The 12,365-nt window shown below is 47.7% G+C and overlaps 1 pseudogene; it reads right to left on the reverse strand.

The window, feature by feature from the left end:
• Positions 1-2,644: 2,644 nt before the first annotated feature.
• LOC115830441 lies at positions 2,645-11,080 on the reverse strand (annotated as a pseudogene).
• Positions 11,081-12,365: the final 1,285 nt, after the last annotated feature.

The following is a 12,365-nucleotide window of genomic DNA, read 5'->3' on the forward strand; positions in this document are numbered from 1 at the left end:
ATTTGAATTTTGTTTGACTATTTTCCATTTTAATAAATTAGTACAACAAATTATTTTATGCATTTATGCAAATCTTTACATTTGAAGACACTACAAATCTGCACTAATTCAGAATGATGTAATTATACTACTTTGGGCTTATTTAAGTTTGGAAATGCTGTAGTACATTTCTAATACTTAAGGATGGTTTGAGTGATCATGTGATAAAACAAGATTTTTTTTTCATGTTTCCAGAAATCTCTTTTATTCCTTTAGATATATAAAACACTGTTACTTTATATTCTCTCTGATAATTCCAGTATCTGTGTCTACAGTCTACCTGTTGTTTCTGCTGGGTCTCATAGTGTATTGTTCTCTTGTGTTTATGAATTTTTAAACTGGAGATCTCATTTTTTTTCCTTCCTTCCTTCCTTCCTTTCTTTCTTTTTTTTTTTTTTTTTGTAGAGATGGGGTCTCTCACTACGTTACCCAGGCTGGTCTCAAACTCCTGACCTCAAGTGCTGGGATTCCAGGCGTGAACCACCGCGGTCGGCCAAGATAGTCGTTTTCCTTGGAATCTGATCAACACAAAATCCTGAGGCCTGGTGTGGTGTTCCTCTGGGGCAGATTCTCCACCAGGGACACTTCTGCCCCCAGGGACATATTTTGACATCCTGAGACAGTTCTGGGTGTCACAACTGTGTGTGCACGCACTTGTATGTACCTGCGCAAGCCATGGCATGTCGTGGATAGAGGCCAGGGATGCTGCTCACATCCTGCCAGGAGACTGACCCGCGCAGCATCACTAGGGCGGGCTCCAGGCAGGGTCTGCATGTGCCTCTGCCAGCCACCTAGACCCTGACAGCAGGGGCCACTTTATATTCCCCCCTCGTGGTCTGCAGGGCCACACACTAGCCTGATGCAAGCTGTAAACTTGGAGGACTTATTTTTTTTTTCACCTTGCATGGAACACCAAGGCTGAGAGGCAGTTTTTCCGGAGGTGCCAGCCTGTCTCACATTTCCGATTTAGCTGCGGGGTCCAGCTCTACGTGGGCGGTCTCCTGATGAAATCACCCTGGGACAGACACTGTTCTGTCTCCTGCTTCCAGTCCTGTAAAGATGCCAGGATCCCCCAGCACATGGCAGGCACCCTCAAAGGCAGACGTGGGGAGGCCCTGGCGGGCAGACCCCAGCCTGCTTATGGGGGGGCTTCTCCCCGGCTGCCACCGGCCCACCCACTGCGCTGCAGTGCACCTGGTGCTGGGGCTGTGGGGCACAGGCCTTCAGGACCCGCTCCTTTTCCCGCCCAGGAGGTCCAGGCCTGGCGTCTTTATGTCCCCTGGAAAGCCCACTCCCATCCTCAGGGTAGGAGGGCAGCTGCACGCTGGGCTCTCTTGGGCCTGTCCTGGAACACCCCTGCAGCCCGGGTGCAGCAGGGGATATGGCTCTGTGGGGTTGCTGTGGGAAGGTTAGCTTGGAGCTGGGTTCCAGAAGGGAGTTGCTGCGCTGCCTGCCAGGACCCCTCCTCTGAGACAGGGTGCCTTGTGGGACAGTGTACCAAAGTGCCCTAGGCATGAGGGGTCCCTGCTTCCCCCACACACTGACCCTGCATCGGGGTCCCTGTGCCCCACACATACTGACCCCGCATAGGGGGCTCTGTGCCCCACACACACTGACCGTGCATCGGGGGCCCTGGGCTGCAGAACCCACCCATGATGTTGCCGTGCCCCTAGCTCTGGTGGCACTGGGGCCCTCCAGGCTGGGCTGAGTAGGGGGTCCCCACCAGTGCGTATCCCAGCACCAGCGGGAGTGGGCCTGGGCAGGGGGGCAGGGAGTGACACCAAAGGGGAACGGCCCCAGCCTCCTTCTGTACCCTGGGGGGTTCTCCTTTTCCTTGGCTGAGGGAAGTGGCCTCTCCCCATAGAAACCTGGGGTCAGGCTGGGCGTGGGAGGAAAGGAGGGTGAGCAGGACCCCAGACCTTGGGAATCTTGAGTGGTGGGTGACAGACTCTCCCTATGACGTGCCAGGGAACTGTCTGGAGGCCCAGGCTGACCCCCCTCCTGGGGACAGGGCCCTCCTAGGGAGTCAGGCTCACAGGTTGTTTTGTGGGACTCAACGTGGGGCAGCGTCCTGGCCAGGATGAGGAAGGCCATCACCTCGGGGTCTGCGGGAGGCACACGCAGGCCCAGCTCTCGCCCACCCGGCTCCCCGATCTGCTGCAGTCAGAGGCCCTCAGGCCTGGCCGGGACCTGAAACCCGACCGCCATCCCTGGGGCTCCCTTGCCAGGCGGGCATCCCCCGCTTAGATGCCATCCCCACCCCCTCCATCTGCTCCCGTCTGAGCGACAGCCACTTTGTCCTGGTGCCCTGGTTGAGGCGGCGGGGGGGCGGGGAAGCTGCCCTTGGACCCGCAGGTCTCGGGCGCAGCCTCAGCGCCGCATCCGCGCCTCCATGCGCCCTCTGCTGGCCTTTGTTGGAAGTGCAGCCTGGCGTGAGCAGTTCTTTACCCTGGAGATGGGACCCAGGGCAGCACCGCTGGAAACCAGGTATCTGGTAACTCGTGGAGGGGTCCCCCACTGTCCGCTGACAGCGGCAGTAGTAGCTGCGGACTATGCGGACTCAAGAGAGCCCCAGCCTATGTCAGCACCGGAAGCCAAAACCGAGTCAAGGGCTCGATGTGGGGACAGCCGGGGACAGGCCGAAGGAGCCCGGATGGCAAGGCGGGCAGGAAGGCGCCCACTCCTGAACTGCCTGGGCCTGCCGGGGGTCTCCAGCCAGAGAGGTTGGGTGCGACGAGGCGCCCGCCCTCGAAGGGCTGAGTGCCAGGCCGGCCCTGGGGGCCGGCTCAGCCCACACGGGAAAGATGAAGGTGGAGTCCAGAGGCCCCCCCATCCTGCTGGCTCAGGGCGCGGGCCTCAAACAGCTGCTTAATGAGCACCGACTTCTCCTGCTCCAGCTGCGTGATGCGCTCACTCTTCTCGGTCACCTCCTGGGTGAGGAGTCGGTTCTGCTCCTTCAGCATGAGGATGATCTGCTGCTGCCAGCCCGGGGACGAGGTGGACGTCAGGGCAGAGCAGGGGGGCCCTGAGGAGGATGTGGGCAGGGCCCGGCTGGCACAGGCCTCAGCCAGCTGCTCCCCCAGCCACCGGGCCACCTCCCGTACCTTGGGCAGTAGCCGTCCCAGTAGGCGAGGGCTCCCCACGTCCCCAAAGTCGGCGCTGGCTCTGCTCTGGCCCAGGCGGCACTGGCGCTCCTGCACTCGTTGCAGCTGCTGCTGGTACCAATCGCAGCCCCGCGCCATAATCTCCAAACCCTGTAGCAGCACCTCCTTCTCCTGCTCCAGCTCCTTCATCTGCTTCGACAGGCCGCAGTCCACGCCGCTGGTGATGGTGTGCCTCCGGTGTTCCCCTCGGGCACGGGGGCCGCCGGGAATCCCCTGAATCCGCCTCCAAGGCGCTGCAGGCCGCTGCACCTGCGTCCGCGCCCGGGATCCGTTCCAGCGCAGCGCTCTGGAACCGCTCGGGCTCCGCGGGGCACTGCGCCACCTCGGCGGAAGGGTACAGCTGCTACCGGGCGCGGGCCGCGAACGCCCAGGGCCAGGGGCTTCCTCTCCAGGACTGTCAGCGGATCGTCGGCTGGTGCAAACACCAGGCGCGGCGGCGGCGGCGGCTTGTCCGAGGTGCCGCCCTCGGCTCTCAGCAGCGAGGTGCGCAGGCCGGCCACGAAGCGCTGGAAGGTCAGGTAGCCGCTGGCTGGGGCCACCTGGCTCAGGCCCTCCAGCACCTCGCTTGGCAGCTCCCGCGCTACGACCCAGCGGGATTAGATCACTCGCAGGTGCACGCAGCCGCGCTGCCGGTCGTCCAGGATGTCTAACAGGGTGCGCAGGCTCTGCAGGAAGGCGCGCGGCAGGCCCCCGTGCTGCGTGCAGGCGAGGCGGGAGACACGCGGCCCGGCTCGGCTGTCGCGGCCCGGGCCTTGGGCGCCCCGGCTCGGTCTTCTAGTCCACCCGCGTACGTCCCCGAGCGACCCCACCGCGGGGCCGGCCCGGCACGCTCCCAAGACTTTCAATATACTTCACATTAAGAAGATTTTAGTAGATGCCCATAATAAAATTACGTTTAATCCTATTATACTAATTGCTAATAGGGAGCTTTTTTTTGTTTTTTTGCGATCACGAAACTATCTGTAAAGAACACCTTCTGCTATGTGTCTGTTATATAATTTTTATAGGATACATGAAACGTTGCATGCATGAATGTGATATTCAGCATGTCAGAGTGATGTGATATGACAGCCACTCAGTGCATTATTATTTTTTTCCAAAATACTTCTGGTGATTGCTTTTTCCATTAACACAAAATATACTTTAGTTCAGTTCTACAAACACCCATGATTCATACCCATGTCACCCATGATTCACCATGTCACAGTTCCGAGTGGTGAAAACTAAATGAAGGAATGCAAAAAGTGAAAACTAAATGCTTACTAAAAAAGTGTGTCCTTGGTACTATAGGAGTACAGATAATGTGCGCCCTCTACAGGTGTGACTGTGCACGTGTGCGTGTTCGCTCAACTGTGTTCATAATTTGGTTGATCATATAACGATCAGGCTGTATGTTCAAGAATTTATATGTGTGGGGGTGGAGCCAAGATGGCCGATTAGGAACAGCTCCGGTCTACAGCTCCCAGCGTGAGCAACACAGAAGACGGGTGATTTCTGCATTTCCATCTGAGGTACTGGGTTCATCTCACTAGGGAGTGCCAGACAGTGGGTGCAGGACAGTGGGTGCAGCGCACCATGCACGAGCCAAAGCAGGGTGAGGCATTGCCTCACTCGGGAAGTGCAAGGGGTCAGGGAGTTCCCTTTCCTAGTCAAAGAAAGGGGTGACAGACGGCACCTGGAAAATCAGGTCACTCCCACCCTAATACTGTGCTTTTCCAATGGGCTTAAAAAACAGCACACCAGGAGATTATATCCCGCACCTGGCTCGGAGGGTCGTATGCCCACAGAGTCTCTCTGATTGCTAGCACAGCAGTCTGAGATCACAATGCAAGGCAGCAGTGAGGCTGGGGGAGGGGCGCCTGCCATTGCCCAGGCTTGATTAGGTAAACAAAGCAGCAAGGAAGCGCGAACTGGGTGGAGCCCACCACAGCTCAAGGAGGCCTGCCTGCCGCTGTAGGCTCCACCTCTGGGGGCAGGGCACAGACAAACCAAAAGACAGCAGGAACCTCTGCAGACTTAAATGTTCCTCTCTGACAGCTTTGAAGAGAGTAGTGGTTCTCCCAGCACGCAGCTGGAGATCTGAGAACAGGCAGACTGCCTCCTCAAGTGGGTCCCTGACCCCCGAGCAGCCTAACTGGGAGGCACCCCCCAGTAGGGGCAGACTGACACCTCACATGGCCGGGTACTCCTCTGAGAAAAAACTTCTAGAGGAACGATCAGACAGCAGCATTTGTGGTTCACCAAGATCCACTGTTCTACAGCCACCGCTGTTCTGCAGCCACCGCTGCAGATACCCAGGCAAACAAGGTCTGGAGTGGACCTCTAGCAAACTCCAACAGACCTGCAGCTGAGGGTCCTGTCTGTTAGAAGGAAAACTAACAAACAGGAAGGACATCCACACCAAAAACCCTTCTGTACGACACCATCATCAAAGACCAAAAGTAGATAAAACCACAAAGATGGGGAAAAAACAGAGCAGAAAAACTGGAAACTCTAAAACGCAGAGGGCCTCTCCTCCTCCAAAGGAATGCAGCTCCTCACCAGCAACGGAACAAAGCTGAATGGAGAATGACTGACAAGTTGAGAGAAGAAGGCTTCAGAGGATCAAACTACTCTGAGCTACAGGAGGAAATTCAAACCAATGGCAAAGAAGTTAAAAACTGTGAAAAAAAATTAGACGAATGGATAACTAGAATAACCAATGCAGAGAAGTCCATAAAGGAGCGGATGGAGCTGAAAGCCAAGGCTCGAGAACTATGTGAAGAATGCAGAAGCCTCAGGAGCCGATGCAATCAACTGGAAGAAAGGGTATCAGTGATGGAAAACGAAAAGAATGCAATGAAGTGAGAAGGGAAGTTTAGACAAAAAACAATAAAAATAAATGAACAAAGCCTCCAAGAAATATGGGACTATGGGATAAGACCAAATCTACATCTGATTGGTATACCTGAAAGTGACGGGGAGAATGGAACCAAGTTGGAAAACACTCTGCAGGATATTATCCAGGAGAACTTCCCCAACCTAGCAAGGAAGGCCAACACTCAAATTCAGGAAATACAGAGAACGCCACAAAGATACTCCTCGAGAAGAGCAACTCCAAGACATACAATTGTCAGATTCACCAAAGTTGACATGAAGGAAAATATGTTAAGGGCAGCCAGAGAGAAAGGTCGGGTTACCCACAAAGGGAAACCCATCAGACTAACAGCTGATCTCTCGGCAGAAACTCTACAAGCCAGAAGAGTGGGGGCCAATATTCAACATTCTTAAAGAAAAGAATTTTCAACCCAGAATTACATATCCAGCCAAACTAAGCTTCATAAGTGAAGGAGAAATAAAATCCTTTACAGAAAAGCAAACGCTGAGAGATTTTGTCACCACCAGGCCTGCCCTAAAAGAGCTGCTGAAAGAAGCAGTAAACATGGAAAGGAACAACTGGTACCAGCCACTGCAAAAACATGCCAAAATATAAAGACCATCAAGGCAAGGAAGAAACTGCATCAACTAACGAGCAAAATAACCAGCTAACATCATAATGACAGGATCAAATTCACACATAACAATATTAACTTTAAATGTAAATGGGCTAAATGCTCCAATTAAAAGACACAGACTGGCAAATTGGATAAAGAGTCAAGACCCATCAGTGTGCTGTATTCAGGAAACCATCTCACGTGCAGAGACACACATAGGCTCAAAATAAAGGGATGGAGGAAGATCTACCAAGTAAATGGAAAACAAAAAAAGGCAGGGGTTGCAATCCTAGTCTCTGATAAAACAGACTTTAAGCCAACAAAGATCAAAAGAGACAAAGAAGGCCATTACATAATGGTAAAAGGATCAATTCAACAAGAAGAGCTAACTATCCTAAATATATATGCACCCAATACAGGAGCACCCAGATTCATAAAGCAAGTACTTAGTGACCTACAAAGAGACTTAGACTCCCACACAATAATAATGGGAGACTTTAACACCCCACGGTCAAGATTAGACAGATCAATGAGAGAGAAAGTTAACAAGGATACCCAGGAATTGAACTCAGCTCTGCAGCAAGCAGACCTAAAAGACATCTACAGAACTCTACACCCCAAATCAACAGAATATACATTTTTTTCAGCACCACACCACACCTTTTCCAAAATTGACCACATAGTTGGAAGTAAAGCTCTCCTTGGCAAATGTAAAAGAACAGGAATTATAACAAACTGTCTCTCAGACAACAGTGCAATCAAACTAGAACTCAGGATTAAGAAACTCACTCAAAACCATTCAACTACATGGAAACTGAACAACCTACTCCTGAATGACTACTGGGTACATAACGAAATGAAGGCAGAAATAAAGATGTTCTTTGAAAACAACGAGAACAAAAACACAACTACCAGAATCTGTGGGACACATTCAAAGCAGTGTGTAGAGGGAAATTTACAGCACTAAATGCCCACAAGAGAAAGCAGGAAAGATCCAAAATTGACACCCTAACATCACAATTAAAAGAACTAGAAAAGCAAGAGCAAACACATTCAAAAGCTAGCAGAAGGCAAGAAATAACGAAGATCAGAGCAGAACTGAAGGAGATAGAGACACAAAAAACCCATCAAAAAATTAATGAATCCAGGAGCTGGTATTTTGAAAAGATCAACAAAATTGATAAACCATAGCAAGACTAATAAAGAAGAAAAGAGAGAAGAATGAAATAGACGCAATAAAAAATGATAAAGGGGATATCACCACTGAATACAGTGGTGATAAAAAATGATCAATAAAAAATGATAAAGGGGCTATCACCACAGGAATACAAACTACCATCAGAGAATACTACAAACACCTCTACGCAAATAAACTAGAAAATCTAGAAGAAATGGATAAATTCCTCAACACATACACCCTCCCAAGACTAAACCAGGAAGAAGTTGAATCTCTGAATAGACCAATAACAGGTTCTGAAATTGTGGCAATAATCAATAGCTTACCAACCAAAAGAAGTCCAGGACTAGATGGAGTCACAGCCGAATTCTACCAGAGGTACAAGGAGGAGCTGGTACCATTCCTTCTGAAACTATTCCAATCAATAGAAAAGGAGGGAATCCTCCCTAACTCATTTTATGAGGCCAGCATCATCCTGATACCAAAGCCTGGCAGAGACACAACCAAAAAAGAGAATTTTAGACCAATATCCTTGATGAACATTGATGCAAAAATCCTCAATAAAATACTGGCAAACCGAATCCAGCAGCACATCAAAAAGCTTATCCACCATGATCAAGTGGGCTTCATCCCTCGGATGCAAGGCTGGTTCAATATATGCAAATCAATAAATGTAATCCAGCATATAAACAGAACCAAAGACAAAAACCACATGATTGTCTCAATAGATGCAGAAAAGGCCTTTGACAAAATTCAACAACTCTTCATGCTAAAAACTCTCAACAAATTAGGTATTGATGGGATGTATCTCAAAATAATAAGAGCTATCTATGACAAACCCACAGCCAATATCATACTGAATGGGCAAAAACTGGAAGCATTCCCTCTGAAAACTGGCACAAGACAGGGATGCCCTCTCTCACCACTCCTATTCAACATAGTGTTGGAAGTTCTGGCCAGGGCAATTAGGAAGGAGAAGGAAATAAAGGGTATTCAATTAGGAAAAGAGGAAGTCAAATTGTCCCTGTTTGCAGATGACATGATTGTACATCCAGAAAACCCCATTGTCTCAGCCCAAAACCTCCTTAAGCTGATAAGCAACTTCAGCAAAGTCTCAGGATACAAAATCAATGTACAAAAATCAGAAGCATTCTTATACACCAATAACAGACAAACAGAGAGCCAAATCGTGAGTCAACTCCCATTCACAATTGCTTCAAAGAGAATAAAATACCTAGGAATCCAACTTACAAGGGATGTGAAGGACCTCTTCAAGAACTACAAACCACTGCTCAATGAAATAAAAAAGGATACAAACAAATGGAAGAACATTCCATGCTCATGGGTAGGAAGAATCAATATCATGAAAATGGCCATACAGCCCAAGGTAATTTATAGATTCAATGCCATCCCCATCAAGCTACCAATGACTTTCTTCACAGAATTGGAAAAAATTACTTTAAAGTTCATATGGAACCAAAAAAGAGCCCACATCGCCAAGTCAATCCTAAGCGAAAAGAACAAAGCTGGAGGCATCACGCTACCTGACTTCAAACTATACTACAAGGCTACAGTAACCAAAACAGCATGGTACTGGTACCAGAACAGAGATATAGATCAATGGAACAGAGCAGAGCTCTCAGAAATAATGCCGCATATCCACAACCATCTGATCTTTGACAAACCTGACAAAAACAAGCAATGGGGAAAGGATTCCCTATTTAATAAATGGTGCTGGGAAAACTGGCTAGCCATATATAGAAAGCTGAAACTGGATCCCTTCCTTACACCTTATACAAAAATTAATTCAAGATGGATTAAAGACTTACATGTTAGACCTAAAACCATAAAAACCCTAGAAGAAAACCTAGGCAATACCATTCGGGACATAGGCATGGGCAAGGACTTCATGTCTAAAAAACCAAAAGCAATGGCAACAAAAGCCAAAATTGGCAAATGGGATCTAATTAAACTAAAGAGATTCTGCACAGCAAAGAAAACTACCATCAGAGTGAACAGGCAACCTACAGAATGGGAGAAAATTTTTCAACCTACTCATCTGACAAAGGGCTAATATCCAGAATCTACAATGAACTCAAACAAATTTACAAGAAAAAAACAAACAACCCCATCGACAAGTGGGCAAAGGATATGAACAGACACTTCTCAAAAGAAGACAGTTATGCAGCCAAAAAACACATGAAAAAATGCTCATCATCACTGGCCATCAGAGAAATGCAAATCAAAACCACAATGAGATACCATCTCACACCAGTTAGAATGGCCATCATTAAAAAGTCAGGAAACAACAGGTGCTGGAGAGGATGTGGAGAAATAGGAACACTTTTACACTGTTGGTGGGACTGTAAACTAGTTCAACCATTGTGGAAGTCAGTGTGGCAATTCCTCAGGGATCTAGAACTAGAAATACCATTTGACCCAGCCATCCCATTACTGGGTATATACCCAAAGGATTATAAATCATGCTGCTATAAAGACACATGCACACGTATGTTTATTGTGGCACTATTCACAATAGCAAAGACTTGGAACCAACCCAAATGTCCAAAAACGATAGACTGGATTAAGAAAATGTGGCACCTATACACCATGGAATACTATGCAGCCATAAAAAATGATGAGTTCATGTCCTTTGCAGGGACATGGATGAAACTGGAAACCATCATTCTCAGCAAACTATTGCAAGCACAAAAAACCAAACACTGCATCTTCTCACTCATAGGTGGAATTGAACAATGAGAACACATGGACACAGGAAGGGGAACATCACACTCCGGGGACTGTTGTGGGATGGGGGGAGTGGGGAGGGATAGCATTAGGAGATATACCTAATGCTAAATGACGAGTTAATGAGTGCAGCACACCAATATGGCACATGTATACATCTATAACAAACCTGCACATTATGCACATGTTCCCTAAAACTTAAAGTATAATAATAATAAAAAAAAGAATTTATATGTGATGATCAACACTAATCAAAATGAATGGATGGATTTAAAATCGTAATGACGGTGATAACTTTGAATTTGAAGTAACATTGATGATGGAAGTTCTATTGGTTGTTTTTTTCAGGTACATAAAATATTTCCTATTTTCCATTAAAATGAACAGTTTCCTCTTACGTTATCATTCAAGAGTGCCTTCTTTGCCCAAGCTGGTGTTGGAGTCTCCACCAACATCCTCCTCTTTTTCTCTTGTATCATGACGCTCCTTCTGGATCCTGAGCTCACTGACCTGACCACCAGTCACTTGGCCCTCGTCCACATCATGATGCTGCTCACCATTGTGTTCTTGGTGTCTCGAGACCTTTTTGAGTCCCTTCATTTTCAAGATGACTTCAAGTGTAAGATGCATTTCTAGCTGAGCAGGGTGATGAGGGACCTCTCCATCTGCATCACCTGCCTCCTGAGCACGCTCCAGGCCATCACCCTCAGCCCCAGAACCTCCTGGTTGGTGAGGTTTAAACATAAATTCACAAATCACATTTCACATGTGCTCGTCTTCTTATGGTCCTTCAGTTTGTCCTGCAGTAGTTACATAATCTTCTCCACTGTGGTTTCTTCCAATACGACTCACACCAGTTTTCTGACACTCAATAAATACTGCCTCATTTCCCCAAGGAAGTCCATCATCAGCCACCTTATTTTTCTTACTCTCCTATTATCCAGAGATGTGTCCTCTGTGGGAATTATGTTGCTCTCAAGTGCATACATGGTGACTCTCTTGTGCAGGCATCAGTGGTGATCCCAGCACCTTCACAGCACCAGACTCTCCCCAAGAGTTTCTCCAGAAAAAGGCCGCAGAGACTATCTTGCTGTTGGTGAGTTTCTTTGTGGTCATGTACCAGATGGATTTGAGTCTCTCATCCTACTCGACCCTGATACCAACATATGATCCAATCGTCCTGAGTGTCTGGAGGTGTGTGACCAGTGTCTATGCCACTGTGAGCCCTTTGGTGCTAATAAGGTCTGAAAAAAAGATAATTGATATTCTGCAAATGATGAGACGTAAGTATTGTATATTTTTTCTATGAAAATAATTATCTGAAATGGAGATTCTAATATCAGTTAAATTATTCAAGTATCAGAGGATTTGATATTTTATTTCATTGCAAACACTGTTATTTTATGTAAATCATTTGGAAGCTGATGCTGCCAAAGACTTGATGGATCCTTTAGTTCATTGTCCACCATGATTTCATAGCCCAATATGTTTGCAGTTTCTTGCATTTCATTTTGATTTCTTGAACTTCATTTTAATTTTTTTCTTTTTGAAGTATATTCTTAATAACCTCATATTGGTAATAAGATTTCTCTTTTTTTTACTTCTGGAAATCATTTAGTGCATCCTTACTTATTCAAAATATGTTAGTGAAGTATCTAATTATTGGTTGAACAGTAACTTCTCTCAGCACTCTTACTTATTTCTCTGTTTTCTGGCTGAACACAGGCAGTGGAGACTTTGCTCTCACTTTCATTGGTTCTCTCT

This window comes from Nomascus leucogenys, chromosome 17 (genome assembly GCF_006542625.1).
Source record: "Nomascus leucogenys isolate Asia chromosome 17, Asia_NLE_v1, whole genome shotgun sequence".
Lineage (NCBI taxonomy): Eukaryota > Metazoa > Chordata > Mammalia > Primates > Hylobatidae > Nomascus > Nomascus leucogenys.